The 9897-nt window shown below is 51.4% G+C and overlaps 1 protein-coding gene across 1 annotated transcript in view; it reads right to left on the reverse strand.

Moving 5' to 3' along the window:
* parp2 (poly (ADP-ribose) polymerase 2) overlaps positions 1 to 9897 on the reverse strand; it is a 113631-nt gene that overhangs the window by 87843 nt on the left and 15891 nt on the right.

Genomic DNA, 9897 nt, shown 5'->3' on the forward strand with positions numbered 1-9897 from the left:
TGCACGTTCTCCTTGTGTCTGCGTGGGTTTCCTCCGGGTGCTCCGGTTTCCTCCCACAGTCCAAAGATGTGCAGGTTAGGTAGATTGGCCGTGACCAAAAAAGGTTGAGGGGTTATTGGGTTTGGGGGATAGGGCGGAAGTGAGGGCTTAAATGGGTCGGTGCAGACTCGATGGGCCAAATGGCCTCCTTCTGTACTGTATGTTCGATGTTCAGATACGTGGAGTGAAAGGGCAAAAGAAAAGGTGGCAGATGTGAGGCTGATGTGCGGAAATGCGAGGGTGTCCACTTTGGCAGGAAGAATAGAAAGGCAGACTGTTACCGACATGGAGGGAGCCGGCAGGAGGCAGCAGTACAGAGGGGCTGGCGGGTCCTCACACGCGAATCGCAAAAAGGTTAACACGCAGGTGCAGCAAGTGATTATGAAGGGAAATGGAGTTATGGCCCCCCTTTAATGCAAAGTGTATAAATGTTAGAGAAGTCGCGCTACAACCGTACGGGACCGTGGTGAGGCTGCACCAGGAGTACTGGGTACAATTCGGATCAGCTCATTTAAGGAGGGACGTACCGGCATTGCAACTGATTCGGAGAAAGTTCACCAGGCTGGAACAGCACGGGGTTAGACACAGAGTAAAGCTCCCTCTACACTGCCCCCATCAAACACTCCCAGGACAGGTACAGCACAGGGTTAGATACAGAGTAAAGCTCCCTCTACACTGTCCCCATCAAACACTCCCAGGACAGGTACAGCACAGGGTTAGATACAGAGTAAAGCTCCCTCTACACTGTCCCCATCAAACACTCCCAGGATAGGGACAGCACCGGGTTAGATACAGAGTAAAGCTCCCTCCACACTGTCCCCATCAAACACTCCCAGGACAGGTACACACGGGGTTAGATACAGAGTAAAGCTCACTCTACACTGTCCCCATCAAACACTCCCAGGACAGGTACAGCACGGGGTTAGATACAGCGTAAAGCTCACTCCACACTGTCCCCATCCAACACTCCCACGACAGGTACAGCACGGGGTTAGATACAGAGTAAAGCTCCCTCTGCACTGTCCCCATCAAACACTCCCAGGACAGGTACAGCATGGGGTTAGATACAGAGTAAAGCTCCCTCTACACTGTCCCCATCAAATACTCCCAGGACAGGGACAGCACGGGGTTAGATACAGAGTAAAGCTCCCTCTACTCTGTCCCCATCAAACACTCCCAGGACAGGTACAGCACGGGGTTAGATACAGAGTAAAGCTCCCTCTACACTGTCCCCATCAAACACACCCAGGTCAGGTATAGTACGGTGTTAGATACAGAGTAAAGCTCCCTCTACACTGTCCCCATCAAACACACCCAGGACAGATACAGCATAGGGTTCGATACAGAGTAAAGCTCCCTCTACACTGTCCCCATCAAACACACCCAGGACAGGTACAGCACAGGGTTAGATACAGAATAAAGCTCCCTCTACACTGTCCCCATCAAACACTCCCAGGACAGGGACAGCACCGGGTTAGATACAGAGTAAAGCTCCCTCTACACTGTCCCCATTAAACACTCCCAGGGCAGGTACAGCACAGGGTTAGACACAGAGTAAAGCTCCCGCTACACTGTCCCCATCAAACACTCCCAGGACAGGTACAGCATGGGGTTAGATACAGAGTAAAGCTCCCTCTACACTGTCCCCATCAAACACTCCCAGGACAGGGACAGCACGGGGTTAGATACAGAGTAAAGCTCCCTCTACTCTGTCCCCATCAAACACTCCCAGGACAGGTACAGCACGGGGTTAGATACAGAGTAAAGCTCCCTCTACACTGTCCCCATCAAACACTCCCAGGACAGGTACAGCACGGGGTTAGATACAGAGTAAAGCTCCCTCTACACTGTCCCCATCAAACACTCCCAGGACAGGGACAGCACCGGGTTAGATACAGAGTAAAGCTCCCTCCACACTGTCCCCATCAAACACTCCCAGGACAGGTACAGCACAGGGTTAGATACAGCGTAAAGCTCACTCCACACTGTCCCCATCCAACACTCCCAGGACAGGTACAGCACGGGGTTAGATACAGAGTAAAGCTCCCTCTACACTGTCCCCATCAAACACTCCCAGGACAGGTACAGCATGGGGTTAGATACAGAGTAAAGCTCCCTCTACACTGTCCCCATCAAACACTCCCAGGACAGGGACAGCACGGGGTTAGATACAGAGTAAAGCTCCCTCTACTCTGTCCCCATCAAACACTCCCAGGACAGGTACAGCACGGGGTTAGATACAGAGTAAAGCTCCCTCTACACTGTCCCCTTCAAACACACCCAGGTCAGGTATAGTACGGTGTTAGATACAGAGTAAAGCTCCCTCTACACTGTCCCCATCAAACACACCCAGGACAGATACAGCACGAGGTTAGATACAGAGTAAATCCCCCTCTCCACTGTCCCCATCAAACACTCCCAGGACAGGGACAGCACAGGGTTCGATACAGAGTAAAGCTCCCTCTACACTGTCCCCATCAAACACACCCAGGACAGGTACAGCACAGGGTTAGATACAGAATAAAGCTCCCTCTACACTGTCCCCATCAAACACTCCCCGGACAGGTACAGCACAGGGTTTGAGTCAGAATAAAGCTCCCTCTACACTGTCCCCATCAAACACTCCCAGGACAGGTACAGCACAGGGTTAGATACAGAATAAAGCTCCCTCTACACTGTCCCCATCAAACACTCCCAGGACAGGTACAGCATAGGGTTCGATACAGAGTAAAGCTCCCTCTACACTGTCCCCATCAAACACACCCAGGACAGGTACAGCACAGGGTTAGATACAGAATAAAGCTCCCTCGACACTGTCCCCATCAAACACACCCAGGACAGGTACAGCACGGGGTTAGATAGAGTAATGCTCCCTCTACACTGTCCCCATCAAACATTCCCAGGACAGGTACAGCACGGGGTTAGATACAGAGTAAAGCTCACTCCACACTGTCCCCATCAAACACTCCCAGGACAGGTACAGCACTGGGTTAGATACAGAGTAAAGCTCCCTCTACACGGTCCCCATCAAACACTCCCAGGACAGGTACAGCACAGGGTTAGATACAGAGTAAAGCTCCCTCTACACTGTCCCCATCAAACATTCCCAGGACAGGTACAGCACGGGGTTAGATACTGAGTAAAGCTCACTCCACACTGTCCCCATCAAACACTCCCAGGACAGGTACAGCACGGGGTTAGATACAGAGTAAAGCTCCCTCTACACTGTCCCCATCAAACACTCCCAGGACAGGTACAGCACGGGGTTAGATACAGAGTAAAGCTCCCTCTACACTGTCCCCATCAAACACTCCCAGGACAGGGACAGCACGGGGTTAGATACAGAGTAAAGCTCCCTCTACTCTGTCCCCATCAAACACTCCCAGGACAGGTACAGCACGGGGTTACATACAGAGTAAAGCTCCCTCTACACTGTCCCCATCAAACACTCCCAGGACAGGTACAGCACGGGGTTAGATACAGAGTAAAGCTCCCTTACACTCTCCCCATCAAACACACCCAGGACAGGTATAGCACAGGGTTCGATACAGAGTAAAGCTCCCTCTACACTGTCCCCATCAAACACACCCAGGACAGGTACAGCACAGGGTTAGATACAGAATAAAGCTCCCTCTACACTGTCCCCATCAAACACTCCCAGGACAGGTACAGCACAGGGTTCGATACAGAGTAAAGCTCCCTCTACACTGTCCCCATCAAACACACCCAGGACAGGTACAGCACAGGGTTAGATACAGAATAAAGCTCCCTCTATACTGTCCCCATCAAACACACCCAGGACAGGTACAGCACGGGGTTAGATACAGAGTAAAGCTCCCTCTACACTGTCCCGATCAAACATTCCCAGGACAGGTACAGCACGGGGTTAGATACAGAGTAAAGCTCACTCCACACTGTCCCCATCAAACACTCCCAGGACAGGTACAGCACTGGGTTAGATACAGAGTAAAGCTCCCTCTACACTGTCCCCATCAAACACTCCCAGGACAGGTACAGCACAGGGTTAGATACAGAGTAAAGCTCCCTCTACACTGTCCCCATCAAACATTCCCAGGACAGGTACAGCACGGGGTTAGATACAGAGTAAAGCTCACTCCACACTGTCCCCATCAAACACTCCCAGGACAGGTACAGCACGGGGTTAGATACAGAGTAAAGCTCCCTCTACACTGTCCCCATCAAACACTCCCAGGACAGGTACAGCACGGGGTTAGATACAGAGTAAAGCTCCCTCTACACTGTCCCCATCAAACACTCCCAGGACAGGTACAGCACGGGGTTACATACAGAGTAAAGCTCCCTCTACACTGTCCCCATCAAACACACCCAGGACAGATACAGCACGAGGTTAGATACAGAGTAAAGCCCCCTCTCCACTGTCCCCATCAAACACTCCCAGGACAGGTACAGCACGGGGTTAGATACAGAGTAAAGCTCCCTTACACTCTCCCCATCAAACACACCCAGGACAGGTACAGCACAGGGTTCGATACAGAGTAAAGCTCCCTCTACACTGTCCCCATCAAACACACCCAGGACAGGTACAGCACAGGGTTAGATACAGAATAAAGCTCCCTCTATACTGTCCCCATCAAACACACCCAGGACAGGTACAGCACGGGGTTAGATACAGAGTAATGCTCCCTCTACACTGTCCCCATCAAACATTCCCAGGACAGGTACAGCACGGGGTTAGATACAGAGTAAAGCTCACTCCACACTGTCCCCATCAAACACTCCCAGGACAGGTATAGCACGGGGTTAGATACAGAGTAAAGCTCCCTCTACACTGTCCCCATCAAACACTCCCAGGACAGGGACAGCACGGGGTTAGATACAGAGTAAAGCTCCCTCTACTCTGTCCCCATCATACACTCCCAGGACAGATACAGCACGGGGTTACATACAGAGTAAAGCTCCCTCTACACTGTCCCCATCAAACACACCCAGGACAGATACAGCACGAGGTTAGATACAGAGTAAAGCCCCCTCTCCACTGTCCCCATCAAACACTCCCAGGACAGGTACAGCACAGAGTTAGATACAGAATAAAGCTCCCTCTACACTGTCCCCATCAAACACACCCAGGACAGGTACAGCACGGGTTAAGATACAGAATAATGCTCCCTCTACACTGTCCCCATCAAACACTCCCAGGACAGGTACAGCACAGGGTTAGATACAGAATAAAGCTCCCTCTATACTGTCCCCATCAAACACACCCAGGACAGGTACAGCACGGGGTTAGATACAGAGTAAAGCTCCCTCTACACTGTCCCGATCAAACATTCCCAGGACAGGTACAGCACGGGGTTAGATACAGAGTAAAGCTCACTCCACACTGTCCCCATCAAACACTCCCAGGACAGGTACAGCACTGGGTTAGATACAGAGTAAAGCTCCCTCTACACTGTCCCCATCAAACACTCCCAGGACAGGTACAGCACAGGGTTAGATACAGAGTAAAGCTCCCTCTACACTGTCCCCATCAAACATTCCCAGGACAGGTACAGCACGGGGTTAGATACAGAGTAAAGCTCACTCCACACTGTCCCCATCAAACACTCCCAGGACAGGTACAGCACGGGGTTAGATACAGAGTAAAGCTCCCTCTACACTGTCCCCATCAAACACTCCCAGGACAGGTACAGCACGGGGTTAGATACAGAGTAAAGCTCCCTCTACACTGTCCCCATCAAACACTCCCAGGACAGGTACAGCACGGGGTTACATACAGAGTAAAGCTCCCTCTACACTGTCCCCATCAAACACACCCAGGACAGATACAGCACGAGGTTAGATACAGAGTAAAGCCCCCTCTCCACTGTCCCCATCAAACACTCCCAGGACAGGTACAGCACGGGGTTAGATACAGAGTAAAGCTCCCTTACACTCTCCCCATCAAACACACCCAGGACAGGTACAGCACAGGGTTCGATACAGAGTAAAGCTCCCTCTACACTGTCCCCATCAAACACACCCAGGACAGGTACAGCACAGGGTTAGATACAGAATAAAGCTCCCTCTATACTGTCCCCATCAAACACACCCAGGACAGGTACAGCACGGGGTTAGATACAGAGTAATGCTCCCTCTACACTGTCCCCATCAAACATTCCCAGGACAGGTACAGCACGGGGTTAGATACAGAGTAAAGCTCACTCCACACTGTCCCCATCAAACACTCCCAGGACAGGTATAGCACGGGGTTAGATACAGAGTAAAGCTCCCTCTACACTGTCCCCATCAAACACTCCCAGGACAGGGACAGCACGGGGTTAGATACAGAGTAAAGCTCCCTCTACTCTGTCCCCATCATACACTCCCAGGACAGATACAGCACGGGGTTACATACAGAGTAAAGCTCCCTCTACACTGTCCCCATCAAACACACCCAGGACAGATACAGCACGAGGTTAGATACAGAGTAAAGCCCCCTCTCCACTGTCCCCATCAAACACTCCCAGGACAGGTACAGCACAGAGTTAGATACAGAATAAAGCTCCCTCTACACTGTCCCCATCAAACACACCCAGGACAGGTACAGCACGGGTTAAGATACAGAATAATGCTCCCTCTACACTGTCCCCATCAAACACTCCCAGGACAGGTACAGCACGGGGTTAGATACAGAGTAAAGCTCCCTTACACTCTCCCCATCAAACACACCCAGGACAGGTATAGCACAGGGTTCGATACAGAGTAAAGCTCCCTCTACACTGTCCCCATCAAACACACCCAGGACAGGTACAGCACAGGGTTAGATACAGAATAAAGCTCCCTCTACACTGTCCCCATCAAACACTCCCAGGACAGGTACAGCACAGGGTTCGATACAGAGTAAAGCTCCCTCTACACTGTCCCCATCAAACACACCCAGGACAGGTACAGCACAGGGTTAGATACAGAATAAAGCTCCCTCTATACTGTCCCCATCAAACACACCCAGGACAGGTACAGCACGGGGTTAGATACAGAGTAAAGCTCCCTCTACACTGTCCCCATCAAACATTCCCAGGACAGGTACAGCACGGGGTTAGATACAGAGTAAAGCTCACTCCACACTGTCCCCATCAAACACTCCCAGGACAGGTACAGCACTGGGTTAGATACAGAGTAAAGCTCCCTCTACACTGTCCCCATCAAACACTCCCAGGACAGGTACAGCACAGGGTTAGATACAGAGTAAAGCTCCCTCTACACTGTCCCCATCAAACATTCCCAGGACAGGTACAGCACGGGGTTAGATACAGAGTAAAGCCCCCTCTCCACTGTCCCCATCAAACACTCCCAGGACAGGTACAGCACGGGGTTAGATACAGAGTAAAGCTCCCTCTACACTGTCCCCATCAAACACTCCCAGGACAGGTACAGCACGGGGTTACATACAGAGTAAAGCTCCCTCTACACTGTCCCCATCAAACACACCCAGGACAGATACAGCACGAGGTTAGATACAGAGTAAAGCCCCCTCTACACTGTCCCCATCAAACACTCCCAGGACAGGTACAGCACGGGGTTAGATACAGAGTAAAGCTCCCTTACACTCTCCCCATCAAACACACCCAGGACAGGTACAGCACAGGGTTCGATACAGAGTAAAGCTCCCTCTACACTGTCCCCATCAAACACACCCAGGACAGGTACAGCACAGGGTTAGATACAGAATAAAGCTCCCTCTATACTGTCCCCATCAAACACACCCAGGACAGGTACAGCACGGGGTTAGATACAGAGTAATGCTCCCTCTACACTGTCCCCATCAAACATTCCCAGGACAGGTACAGCACGGGGTTAGATACAGAGTAAAGCTCACTCCACACTGTCCCCATCAAACACTCCCAGGACAGGTATAGCACGGGGTTAGATACAGAGTAAAGCTCCCTCTACACTGTCCCCATCAAACACTCCCAGGACAGGGACAGCACGGGGTTAGATACAGAGTAAAGCTCCCTCTACTCTGTCCCCATCATACACTCCCAGGACAGATACAGCACGGGGTTACATACAGAGTAAAGCTCCCTCTACACTGTCCCCATCAAACACACCCAGGACAGATACAGCACGAGGTTAGATACAGAGTAAAGCCCCCTCTCCACTGTCCCCATCAAACACTCCCAGGACAGGTACAGCACAGAGTTAGATACAGAATAAAGCTCCCTCTACACTGTCCCCATCAAACACACCCAGGACAGGTACAGCACGGGTTAAGATACAGAATAATGCTCCCTCTACACTGTTCCCATCAAACACTCCCAGGACAGGTACAGCACGGGGTTAGATACAGAGTAAAGCCCCCTCTACACTGTCCCCATCAAACACTCCCAGGACAGGAACAGCACGGGGTTAGATACAGAGTAAAGCTCCCTCTACACTGTCCCCATCAAACACTCCCAGGACAGGTACAGCACGGGGTTAGATACAGAGTAAAGCTCTCTCTACACTGTCCCCATCAAACACTCCCAGGACAGGAACAGCACGGGGTTAGATACAGAGTAAAGCTCCCTCTACACTGTCCCCATCAAACACTCCCAGGACAGGTACAGCACGGGGTTAGATACAGAGTAAAGCTCCCTCTACACTGTCCCCATCAAACACTCCCAGGACAGGTACAGCACGGGGTTAGATACAGAGTAAAGCCCCCTCTACACTGTCCCCATCAAACACTCCCAGGACAGGTACAGCACAGGGTTAGATACAGAGTAAAGCTCCCTCTACACTGTCCCCATCAAACACTCCCAGGACAGGTACAGCATGGTGTTAGATACAGAGTAAAGCTCCCTCTACACTGTCCCCATCAAACACTCCCAGGACAGGTACAGCACAGGGTTAGATACAGAGCAAAGCTCCCTCTACACTGTCCCCATCAAACACTCCCAGGACAGGTACAGCATGGTGTTAGATACAGAGTAAAGCTCCCTCTACACTGTCCCCATCAAACACTCCCAGGACAGGTACAGCATGGTGTTAGATACAGAGTAAAGCTCCCTCTACACTGTCCGCATCAAACACTCCCAGGACAGGTACAGCACAGGGTTAGATACAGAGCAAAGCTCCCTCTACACTGTCCCCATCAAACACTCCCAGGACAGGTACAGCACGGGGTTAGATACAGAGTGAAGCTTCCTCTACACTGTCCCCATCAAACACTCCCAGGACAGGTACAGCACGGGGTTAGATACAGAGTAAAGCTTCCTCTACACTGTCCCCATCAAACACTCCCAGGACAGGTACAGCACGGGGTTAGATACAGAGTAAAGCTCCCTCTACACTGTCCCCATCAAACACTCCCAGGGCAGGTACAGCACAGGGTTAGATACAGAGTAAAGCTCCCTCTACACTGTCCCCATCAAACACTCCCAGGACAGGGACAGCACGGGGTTAGATACAGAGTAAAGCTCCCTCTACACTGACCCCATCAAACACTCCCAGGGCAGGTACAGCACGGGGTTAGATACAGAGTAAAGCTCCCTCTACACTGTCCCCATCAAACACTCCCAGGACAGGTACAGCACGGGGTTAGATACAGAGTAAAGCTCCCTCTACACTGTCCCCATCAAACACTCCCAGGACAGGTACAGCACAGGGTTAGATACAGAGTAAAGCTCCCTCTACACTGTCCCCATCAAACACTCCCAGGACAGGTACAGCACGGGGTTAGATACAGAGTAAATCTCCCTCTACACTGTCCCCATCAAACACTCCCAGGACAGATACAGCACGGGGTTAGATACAGAGTAAAGCTCCCTCGACACTGTCCCCATCAAACACTCCCAGGACAGGTACAGCACGGGGTCAGATACAGAGTAAAGCTCCCTCTACACTGTCCCCATCAAA

The sequence above is a fragment of the Scyliorhinus torazame genome, chromosome 5 (assembly GCF_047496885.1).
Source record: "Scyliorhinus torazame isolate Kashiwa2021f chromosome 5, sScyTor2.1, whole genome shotgun sequence".
In the NCBI taxonomy this organism is placed as follows: domain Eukaryota; kingdom Metazoa; phylum Chordata; class Chondrichthyes; order Carcharhiniformes; family Scyliorhinidae; genus Scyliorhinus; species Scyliorhinus torazame.